At 42.3% G+C, this 12,481-nt stretch overlaps 1 pseudogene; it reads left to right on the top strand.

The window, feature by feature from the left end:
- The first annotated feature begins 1,664 nt into the window (after window positions 1-1,664).
- On the top strand, window positions 1,665-3,568 carry LOC130876500 (protein disulfide-isomerase A4-like; annotated as a pseudogene).
- The last annotated feature ends 8,913 nt before the right edge of the window (window positions 3,569-12,481 follow it).

Below are 12,481 nucleotides of genomic sequence, written 5' to 3'. Positions count from 1 at the left end.
CACTCTAAACAAAGACAAATATTCATAATCCATTTTTTGGGAATGTGGGTATAGTTTTCTAGGCTACTTCCTGCTGACTGGGGGCACTGATAATTCTATGGTGACCTAAATAAAGTTTAGGATTATGGTCAAGTCCTGACTGGAGTATTCTGTGAGCCTAGATCATCTCAGCCACCAGTCTAGAGGCTGTTCTGGATGTAAAACTCAGAGGAAACTGCAACTGAGGAGCTAATCTGTTCCCACTAGATTTTTCAGGGGGTCTTCCTCAATCAAACTTTATTTTTCTTAAAGCAGAATGAATCCACAGCCTCTTATTTCCTGTGGAAACAAAAGCAAAACCTCTTCTCCAAAGTAACATATCTTTTGACTTAGAATTTGAAGTCAAGGCATTTTCAATATATATAGATTAATCCAATAACATTTATAATCAAATGCCTTTTAGCAGCTGCTGCTCCTTCCTCAGCAGTCAAACAATTTAGAGGCAATACAATAACATACAGTTTCCAGATTCTCTGTATATTTTCCGTCTTTAATGTAACATGTGGCTTTAATTTTTTTACTCTATTTCTTTTATTTTTATTTTAAATTTTAGTTTTTTTGAGACAGGGTTTCTCTGTGTATCTTTGACTGTTCTAGAACTCACTCTGTAGACCAGGCTGTCCTTGAACTCATAGAGATCCTCCTGCCTCTGCCTCCCAAGTGTTGGTATTAAAGGTGTGCACCACCACTCCCAACTACTTTCTTTCTTTCCTTTCTTTCTTTCTTTCTTTCTTTCTTTCTTTCTTTCTTTCTTTCTTTCTTTCTCTCTTCTTTCCTTTTCTTTTCTTTTCTTTTCTTTTCTAGGACTTTCTCTATCCTTTTTCTTTTTTCTCCCAAGCCTATGCATAGTTTAAACATACTGTAAACCATTAAGAGTTTTTTTTTTATCTGAACCTGTCTTTAATGTATAGTTCTGTTTTTCTGACCACATGAGTCTTTAATTTACTATGTGATATGGCTAGGATTAAAACCATGGCTTTGGTGGCTAGATCTGCCCTACTCTTTGGCTTCCTGAGAGTCTAGTTTCATGGTGGAGGTACTTGCAGGAGCCATGTTTTTTGTTGGTTTGTTTTTCCCCCCATAGCTGAGTGGAGTTTCTAGGTCCATGCCACCACCAAGAAGCATGCCAGTGAATGCTCATAAGTACCATTTAAGTGTTTGGTGACAGGGCCTCTTAAAAGAGCTGCGAGGTTTTTGCTGCTAACACTGAGTCAGGAAGCCTCTCTTAAAGGAGCTGTACCTCTGCTCTAGCAAACAGAGCCCACCTGTGGCAATGCTGCTACCAAGAAGCTGTGCTTGACTATGTTCTTTCGTCTGTCTTTTCTCAGGCTTTATGTGGAAATTCTTGCCAAATGTTTGGGCATCATTACATTAACAAAGACTGTGCTTTTGTTTCCTTATCATTCTGCTTGGGTGGGATTCTGACTTAGAGGCATTCAGTCATAATCCCACAGATGGTAGCTTTGCCTTACACCAAATATCTGAACCTGTGGTTCCTCTTGTATGAAGCAGGATTACCTTGGCAACAACACATCATCAGTAGGTAAAACTAACCTGTCTCAGGACAGCTGGGGAGAGTTTGGCGGTGGCTGGCCGGTGCCTGCAGGCCTTGCTCCAACTCCACCATGAAGCTTCGGAAAGCCTGGCTGCTGGCCCTGCTCTTGGTGCTGACACAGCTGCTGGCTACAGCGAGCACTGAAGATGCTCATGAAGATGTTTCAGATACGAAACATGCCATTGAGGATGAAGGGGAGGATGAAGGGGAGGAGGAAGATGAAGAGGAAGATGACTTGGCTGTTAAGGAAGCAAATGATGTTTTGGTTTTAAATGATGCAAATTTGATAACATTGTGGCTGACCAAGATACAGTGCTGCTTGGAGTTCCATGCACTGTGGTGTGAACATGGCAAGCAGTTTGCTCCAGAATGAGAAAGTAGCCACCACTTTGAAGGATAATGAGTCTCCCATTGCTGTTGCTAAGACTGATGCAACCCCAGCATCCATGTTGGCAAGCAGATTTCATGTCAGTGGCTTTCCCACCATCAAGATCCTGAAGAAGGTTCAGGTTGTTGACTCTGAGGGCTCTAGGACCCAGGAGAAAAGTTGTTGCCAAAGTCAGAGAAGTTCTCAGCCCAACTCCTCCTGAAGTCACACTTCCATTCACTACAGATAATCTTGACGATGTTGTGAACAATGCAGACACCATTCTGGAGGAGTTCTATGCCCCATGGTGTGGACACTGCAAGAAACTTGACCCTGACTGTGAGAAGACTGCCAAGGGACTCAGCAAGCATTCTCCCCCAATTCCCATAACCAAAGTTGATGCTACCGAACGGACAGACCTGGCCCTGGCCATGAGGTTTGATGTCTCTGGCTATCCCACTTGGGAAATTTTCCAGAAAGGAAGGCCTTTTGACTACAATGGGCCACGAGAGAACTATGGAATTGTTGACCGCATGCCTGAGCAATCTGGGGCTCCATCAAAGGAGATTCTGACCCTGAAGCAGGGCCAGGAGTTCCTGAAGGATGGAGATGATGTAGTCCGCATTGGAACTTTTCAGGGAGACGCTGGCCCAGCCTATCTGCACTGCTAACAACCTGAGAGAAGAGTGCACATTTCACCACACTTTCAGCGCTGAAATAGCTAAGGTCTTGAAAGTCTCCATGGGGAAGTTGGTGTTGATGCAGCCTGAAAAATTCCAGACGAAGATGAGCCCAGGAGCAATGTGATGGATGCCCAGGACTCCACAGAGGCATCAGCCTTTAAGGACTGTTTGGTGAAACACTCCTTGTACCTGGTGAGCCATCAAAAAACCTCTAATGATGCCAAGCGGTACACCAGGCGCCCCCTGGTGGTTGTATACTACAGTGTGGACTTGAGCTTTGATTATAGAGTTTTGGCATAACAAGTCATGGAGATGGCCAAGGACTTCCCTGGGTACACCTTTGACATTGCTGATGAGGAAGATTAAGCCACAGAGGTGAAGGACCCGGGGCTCAGCGAGAGTGGAGAGGACGTCAGTGCAGCCATCCTAGATGAAGGTGGGAAGAAGTTTGCCATGGAGCCAGAGGAGTTTGATTCAGACACTCTCCGGGAGTTTGCCACAGCTTTTTAAAAAGAAAAACTGAAGTCAGTCATCAGATCACTGCCAGTACCCAAGAACAACAAGGGACCAGCCAGGGTGGTGGCAGGAAAGACCTTTGATGCCATTGTGATGGACCCCAAAAAGGATGTCCTCATTGAATTCTGTGAGCCCTGGTGTGGGCACTATAAACAGCTGGAGCCTTTCTACACTAATCTAGGCAAGAAATATAAGGGGCAGAAGGTCTTGGTCATCACCAAGATGGATGTTCCTGCCATGACATCACTAATGACTGATATGAGGTAGAGGGCTTCCCCACCATCTATTTTGCCCCCAGTGGGGACAAATTAAATTAAACTTGAGGGTGGAGACAAAGATCTGGAGAATTTGAGCAAGTTCTTAGATGAACATGCCACAAAGAAGAGCAGGCCCAAGAAAGAACTTTAAAGGCCTGGAATGGGAAGCACAGCAGGAGAACCAAGAAAAACCCTGTTTCAACTCCTGAAAGTACACACACACACACACACACACACACACACACACGCTCGCACCCATGCACACACTCACACACACGCACACACACACATGCTCGCACCCCCCCCACACACACATGCACACTTTTTTTTCTGAAGCTTGAACTGCAATTTGAAACCTGACATGAATGCTGAAGTTGCCTAAAGAGAGACTCTTAGGAGGAAGTGGGCCCCACTGGGGACGATGCTACCTCAAGGCTAGAGGAAGGAGAGACACTGCCTCAAAGACAAGGTCAGGGAAGTTGGTGCAAGATTCTGGGAATTTCTCTGCAACCTCAAAGCCTGTCAAGATGCTAGAACATAACACCATATGTATGTACCTTGCACCCTATCCCCCCAAAAGGAAGAAAGGAGCTTTTTAGGGTTAGGAAGTGCTGAGACTTTATTTCTAGAATTCATACACACATTTCAGAATAAGTTGGAACTAAGAAACTTGAATATGAGCTGCTGAGTTAGACATTCTTATTTTGATACATACTCTGTTCCACCTGTGGCAACTGGACAATCACACCCTGCAGGTGGACTAAACTGAATATTTAGAAATGAACTTCCTTACAGGCACACCTGAAACAATGTTATATAAGCTATCTGTGCATCCCTTAGACAGTTAAGTCAACATATAAAACCGAACTTCAAATACATGGTGTTTAAAATTGATTTTATTTGGGAGTTGGAGACAGTCTCACCCTGTAGCCCAGGCAGTCTGGCACTAACTCTACAGCCCAGACTAGACTGGAACTTATGGCAATACTCCTGCCTCAGCCTCTGAGATGCTGGTATTTAGATGTCAGCCTCCATGTTTGACTTAGGTTTATGATGTGAATGCTCCCCCACAGGACCATGTGTTTGAACAGTTGTTTGTCAGTAGGTGGCGCTGACAAACAACTGTTCTGGGGTGGTGTGTAACCCTCGAACATGGGTCCTAGCTGGTGGAGGGAGGGTGATAAGGGCAAGGCCCAAGTGTTTCAAGTTATTTTGTTTCTGGCTGGGACTCTGCTTCCTGCTGAACCACTAAGTGATACTGTAAAACAATCCCACACCAATTCAGAATTAGGATAATAAAAGGGTTATTTATTTAAAGGGAAAACTTACGGATCACTGTCCTAAACAACAGTCCTCTGAGTGCAAACAGGAACAGAGTCCAGCAACCAGAACAGGAGCTGGAAGCAAGAGAGCGGGTGCATGCCTTCCTCCTCCTCATAGACGATGTCCCCGGAACTATGAGCTGAAGGCCTAGCTTCAGTGATTCACTTCTGCCAGCCATGCCTACCACCACAAAGGATCCCTCTGAAAAAGAGTTCTAACAGCTGGATAATAAGTTTTTTTTTGTTTTTTGTTTTTTTTTGTTTGTTTGTTTTTTTTTGCATGGAGGCCTTAGGATGACTTTATACATACAAATCTTTGTACATACAAACTTTGTACATACAAACATTGTAAACTTAGGATATATTTAATATTTTCAACTTTTTAAAAACAGGTCCTCTCTATATAAGTCATGCTGATCTAGAACCTGAGATTAGCCTGGCTTAGCCTGGCTTAGCCTGGAGAAGTAGCTGAGAGTTCTACATCTGGGTCCACAGGCAGCTGGAAGACAATGAAACTGGGCCTGGCTTGGGCTTTTGAAACCTCAAAGTTCAAATGATACACATCCTCTAACAAGGCCACACCTACTTCAGCATGGCCACACCTACTCCAACAAGGCCACACCCACTACAGCATAGCCACACCTACTCCAACATGGCCACACCTACTCCAACAAGACCACACCCACTCCAAAGCCATCCATACCTCCTAATCCTTCTCAAGGTGTGCTATTCTCTGATGACGTAACATTCAAATGAGTCTATGGGGGGGGTCAATCTTATTCAAACCACCCTGTTCACATTCCACTAACTAATCCCATAGGCTTTTAGCCATATCATAATGAAAAAATGCATTCAATCCAACTTCAAAAGTCTCCATAGTCTATCAGTCTCAATACTATTTAAAAGTTCAAAGTCTCTTCTGAGACTCACGGCAATCTACTAACTGTAATACCTCTCTAAAATCAAAGTCAAAAAGCATAGCACATGCTTCCAACATACAATAGCACAGGATGTACATTACCATTACAGAAGGGAGGGAAGGGAGGATAGTGAGGGAACACTGGACCAAAGTCAGACTGAAAACCAGCTGGGCAAACGCCAAACTCTGCATTCCATGTCTGAGGTCAAAGCGCTCTTTAGGTCTCCAGCTCCTTTCGGCTTTGTTGACTGAAGCACTTTCCTCCTTCTTAGGCTGGCTCCACTCCCTGTTAGCATCTCTTCTCGGCAGGTATCCCACGGCTCTGGCATCTCCAACATCTTGGGGTCTCCAAGGCAATCCAGGCTTCACTTTCACAGCATCACACAATGACCCCCCTAGGGCTCCATGCAGGGACACCCTTGACCCATGCTTGGCCTAGGCAGCTTTCTTTAGCCCACAACCTTTTTCCTGTATCCTTGACTCTAAAGCTAACCAGGTGGCTGGGACTCCCAAGCTCTGCTGTTTGCTGGGGCTAGACTATGACCCTTCATTTAAATGCATCTGCATCAGCTCTCCGTTGCTGGTGGTTTCCTTCACTGTTTTCCTTCAATCTCCTTTTCACAAGCTGGAAGCTTGGTTGGGTGGAGTCCGACTCTGAGGTCACCACCCCCTTTATTCCATTTAGCATCAGGTTTTTTGTAAACTTTTTCTCTCCTTGAAATAAAACAGGACTTAGCTCCATTGCACTTCCTGGTGCTACTTTTCTCCTCAAACTGTAAATTTTATATTATTTCCTTGCTCAGCTTGCTCCTTTTTATTATGGAGCTACACAAGAGTGATTACTAATAACCACATGCCACAATCAATACTAAGCTCTCTTGAAATATCCTCTGCCCCCCCCCCCCAAATACATTAATTCAAAACTCTTCAGTTCAGCCTCAGGAAGATAATTAGGTCAAGGACAAAAAGAAGTCACATTCTTTGCCAAAATATTACAAAAATGGTCTCTAGGCCACTTACAAATATTCTTCCCCTCTAAAACATCTTGAGCAGGGCTGTCATGATCTACATTGTTCTTAGCATCACTGTCTTCCCTGCTCCTTCTGGTATGGCCCATTAAACCCCATTTAAATTGTTCAACCACTTCCCTAATCCAAAGTCCCAAAGTTCACATTGTTGTTCTACCAACAAGCAGCATGGTCAGGCCTGTCACAGCAATATCCCACTCCTGGTACCAACTTTTATCTTGGTCACTGTTCTATTGATCTGAAAAGACACCATGATCAGAGAAATTCCTAAGAAAGCAAGCATGCAATTGGGGCTTACTTGCAATTTCAGAGGTTCAGTTCATTATCATTCTGTCATGGAGCATGGCTGAGAATTCTATATCTGTATCTGGATCTGTAGGTAGCAGGAAGAGATTGGTATTGGGACTCTCTTGGGCTTTTGAAACCTCAAAGCCCACCCTCCCAACAACACACTTCCTTCAACAAGGCCACACCTACTCAATAAGACCATACCTCCTGATCCTTCTCATGTAATGCCACTCCCTTATGACTAAGCCTTCAAATATGAGCCTGAGGGGACCATTCTTATTCTAACTACCACAAGTTGCTTTAGTCAACCTCTTATGTGTCACGGATATTGCATTGGATTTTATGTGTGTCAGGGCATCTTATTCCTACGCCATTGTGAAAGTTGACTAAATAGTTTTATGAGGGTGTTGTCTTCAGGTTAGGGGCTAAAAAAGGATATATGTAGGATCTGGGAAGGGAACATAGATATAAAACAGGAGGGAAGAATTGGCAACTCATCAGTGTGGGCTACACTCCTGTACAGTCAGATGAGAATCTATCAGTTCTTACTGATTCTGACTTACAAGGTGCTCTATAGAAGACATTGGTAGCTTTGCAGCATTAGATGTGCATCTGAACCTAGGACACAGAAACTGAAGAATCTTGGAGAAGAGAAAACGTTGAAGACCCAGCTACTGCTACATGTCAAAGAGATGAGCCCACACATACGACGCCATGTGCACAGATAACAAAAGGGTATTAAGGATAGAAATAAAAATGGCTGCTGTGCCATTTCCATCTTCCAACTTCCAGGCAACAAATGTCTTTGGAGGTCATCACTCCCCAGGAACCTACATCTAGAGGGATTCTAGGGAGTGCAGTCTAGACTAGTTAAGTTGACACATTAAATAGATGTTCTATATGTGAACCATTGTTAGTGTTTTTACACAAATGCTATCATACAATATAGATAATTCTCTTAGTTAAGGTTTCTATTGCTGTGAAGAGACACCATGACCACAGCAACTCTTATAAAGGTAAACATTTAACTGGGGCTGGCTTACAGTTCAGGGATTCAGTCCGTTGTCATCATGATGGGGAGTATGGTGGCATGCAGGAGGCATGGTATTGGAGAAGTGACTGAGAGTCCAACATCTTGCAGGCAACAGGAAATGAACTGAGCCACTGGGTGGTATCTTTAGCATACATGAGCCCTCAAATCCTCCACAGCGACACACTTCCTCCAACAAGACTACACCTACTCCAACAACACCACACCCCCAATAGTGCCTATGAAATTATCCTTATGAGATTATGGGAGCCATTTACATTCAAACTACCATGGTACTATCTTACCATTATGGACATATTTGTCATTCTTTTTCATAACAGCACAATATTTCACTGTGTTTGAGTTGTGACAAACTTTGCTACTGCATACAATGCTATCATGAAGAATGTTGCCCATTTGCTTTTCCTATATGCAAGCATATCTGTATGTTAAATTTCTAGACTTCTTCAACTAGTTTTTGAGCTAAAAATTCTCGTATACTGTCTATTGTTCTTTGCAGAGATTGTACAATTATTGTATTGTATTTCCTATCCTATTAAGATACCTGTTTCCTCATATTTTTATAATTTAGTGTCCTACCAAGCTTGTTTATCTTTGTAACATTTATAGGTGAAACAATGTATCTCATCATGGTAGTGTGATTGTAATTTGCATTTTTATTACTGGGCATGAACTTGATCCTTTGGAAATATTTCTGGAAAAATAAATGAAACAAAAAAGTTTGGAACTTTCAGTTTGGATTGAATTCCATACCCCTTCTGCTTCTAAAACACATTTGATGCTGTAGTGAGAGGTCGTTAGTAACAAATGATAATAATAATAATGATGCCAGATAAAAGAGGAAGGCTCCATCATTCTAAGATGTTCTGAGTAGAAGTTGCTCAGTTTGCTCCCCCCAGAAACCCAATACATGTAAGATGAAATGAAAATAATGTCTTACAAATAAATACCTGACTCAGTGTGGTCGTGTATCTTTAGAACATTTTGTGGTTGCATTAGTCAGAAAATAAGACATAGATAGTGGAAGCAAATTTACTTCTCTGCTTATTCTTGGCTAGTCATTAATAACATAATAATGTCAAGCATGTAATCTAAGGTGTTTTGTTTAGATCCAAGTTATATAAGTTGGGATCATGAACCTGTTGTTTTTTGAAGACCTATGAATTCTACAATGTCTAGATCTTTTATTCTTAAAAAGAAGGTAACTCTTTGAATGGAAAAAAATCGACTTAAATGAGATATTATTAGGTATGACAGTTCTGATGTTAATTGTTCGTTTCACAGTAGATATAGCTGTACATGGATTTGAGGTAGCTTGCTATTTTCTAGTTGAAGATAATTTTAATCAGTAGGAAATTTTCAGCATCTCGGCTTTCATTTTCAGGAATATTGCCTCTTCCCGGGGAAGCTCTGATCTAGTTATTGAGAATATGGAGATGCTCTTTGCAGAAGTGTGTAGACTGGCCATGTGGCTGGTGTTTGCAATGGTGTTGAGTTTGTTAAAACCATTTAGGGGACACTACCAAAAGGCACGGGTGAAATTGATTTCATATCAGTTGGCAAGTACAGGGATGCTTTATATAGGACGTTATCAGAGAAGAGTACACACAAGTGAAGGCACACACCAGCTCTTAGCTATTATATAGGAAGTGATCAGAGATGGTACACATGAGTGGAAGGCACACATTAGCTCTTAGCTATTGTACAGGAAGTTATCAGAGATGACTACACACGAGTGGAGGCACACTTAGCTATTGTATAGCAGACATAAGTATACACGGGGAGAGGCACACACCAGCTTTTATCTATCATACATATGCCCCTGGTTTTCTGAGTCAAAATTCCCTTCTGTTGAGGTTAAGGATATGTGAGCTAGTGATGGCCAATGTTCTCATTCTAATAGTGAGTTTCCTCTTATAAAGTGTGCTGACTGGCTTTATGTCTGCTTGACACAAGATAGTGTCATCTGAGACAGGTGAGGGACTCATGAGAAAATACCCCATAAGATCTGGCTGTAGGCAAGTCTGTAGAGCATTTCCTTAATTAGTGATTGATGTGGGTGGTGCCATCCCTAGTCACAGGTGCTATATGAAAGCAGGCTGAGTAAGCCATGAGAGGTAAGCCAGTAAGCAGCACCCTCCATGGCCAATGCATCAACTCCTGCCTCCAGGTTCCTGCCCTCTTTGAATTCTTGCCCTGACTTCCTTCAATGATAAACAGTGGCGTGGACGCCAAATAAACTCTCTTCTCCCAGCTTGCTTTGGTCATGGTGTCTATCCCAGTTATAGTGACCTAACCAAGATCAGAGGGTAAAGGGTTATGAAGGGTTTGTGATCAGCCCTACTGTCAAACTAACAGATTGGTCTGCTGCACTTTGCTGTGTCTCTGGAGCTTCCTGGGCACCAGGCAGAGGGATTTGTCACTCACAATACAATAGGCAATATGCATTTCACATTCTTACAGATTTTTAAAAAAAATTTTGTTCTTCAAGTTCCAAGGGACAATATAGGGGCAGGTCCCTATGAATGTCGTATACATGATGGGTTTGTGGCAATCCTGAGGGACTGTGGGCTTAGGAAACCACTAGATGTTACAAGTGTGTCATTGTCCAAACTTTGCCCTGTAGAAAATATTATCACAAATGACAAACAAATGTCCTGGAGGAGGCTGAAGCTCCTACTACCGTTTGCCTGGACAGATATGTTGGAATCTGTAAGAGTTGCCACAACACATGCAGAAATACAGGGACACATGGACAATCGTCTCTAATAAACACTAGAAGCATCTTTTCGACACATTATCAGTTCTGAATTCCTGTTTCTTCTTCCAAGTTGCATTTTCTGTACCTAAGATACAGTTCTATGTCCTACTTATTAGATTATTTGGTGATTCTCTTGTACATAAAGGATTGTATGAAAAGGAAATAGATACTGGATTATGAATACAGGATATGAAAAACTAGAATAACTTTGCATACATCTTAGGCAGGGTTATCAGGAATAAAATAAGGAGATCCCAGTATTCATGACTTGGCCTTTTAAGTAAGCCTCAAATACCCCTGAGCACTCTTGGATTTTTAAGTAACACCCAAGCATGCAAGACAAGGACACCCTGCATCTAAGAAGGCAATGAGGGCAGATGCTCTAATGGACTTGGGTTATCATGAGCTTGGGTGCAGGCAGTGTCTTAGAGTACTCGATTGTGAGCTTCAGAACCTCTGCACTGCAGAAGCAGGTTAAAGGCCTTGTCCAATAAAGAGATCTTCAGGGACAGAATCATAAGAAAACACATCACATACAGCAAGCCCCCACCCCCCCCAAATGGCTAACCTTTGCCTAAGGATGCAAGACAGATTTTCTCAGAGTTCTAAGTAAATCCCTGAGGTAATAGGGCATGCTGAACACAGTGCATATTTAAAGAAAGGATCTCTTAGGAGCTTCTGCCAATAAAATATTCTCTAACTAAAGCAGCTCACCTCTCAACTTTTCAATAATGGAAGTATGGGTCAAAGCCCTGGCTCTGGGCATGACAGTGTCAGGAAAGACTGGCCAGCATGCCGTGATCCTCTAGGAAAGCATTCTTTATTGCACTCTAAAAAGTTTATCTCCCCCAATCCATATCCCAGAAATATAATTTTTAAAAAAACCACACGTTCCACTTCAGCATGACTTGCTGTGCTAATCCAGATAGAGAAAGTAAGGTTTTTACCGAAGAAAGGATGACTTCTTACAGTGATGGTAAGTACTGGAAGAGAGCCTCCCTTTTCTTTGTTTTGGCAATAAATCAGAAAAAATATTGGCATTGTGATGTAAAAACATCAGAGGACATGTTAGAGCCAGAATGTAAGCTGCCCACACAATCACCTCACAGAATACAGCAGTTCCTGTTTCCGCCCTTCCCCACCAAGACACAGCCTCACTATGTAGCTCAGGCTAGCCTCAAACTTGTAATCCTCCTGCATCCCTCCTGAATGACAGATCTTACTATTTTTTTTTCATTATCTGAAACTGAACATATTGTGGCATATCTACTAGAGATGGTATAGCAATGAGCAACTCGGTTTATGAATGTTTCATGCTATAGTAGGTTTTTAAGTGGTAGGATTTTTCTTAAGAGTTATTGCCTGTTGCTAATGTGTTTCTACATTAGTGTAGTTAGCTACACCTTAGTTTAGCTTAACTATCATCTCGCTTCATCAGAAGAAATATGCTTTCTTCTGGTTGGAGACCCTGGCTTTTGGGGTCATTCCTAGTTTGGGTATATAATATCAGGATCTATTACTGTTGGGAGAGACCGCTTGTTCATTTCCAGCTGTCCAGACCCAAAATAATCACACAGAATCTGTTTAATTACAACACTGCTTGGCCTAATAGCTTGTGCATATTTCTAGCTCACTCTTAAATTAACTCATTTTTATTATTTTATATTTTACCATGAAGTTTGTGGTCTACCAACA

The sequence above is a fragment of the Chionomys nivalis genome, chromosome 6 (assembly GCF_950005125.1).
Source record: "Chionomys nivalis chromosome 6, mChiNiv1.1, whole genome shotgun sequence".
NCBI lineage: Eukaryota > Metazoa > Chordata > Mammalia > Rodentia > Cricetidae > Chionomys > Chionomys nivalis.
This window is presented reverse-complemented; position numbering and strand designations above follow the sequence as displayed.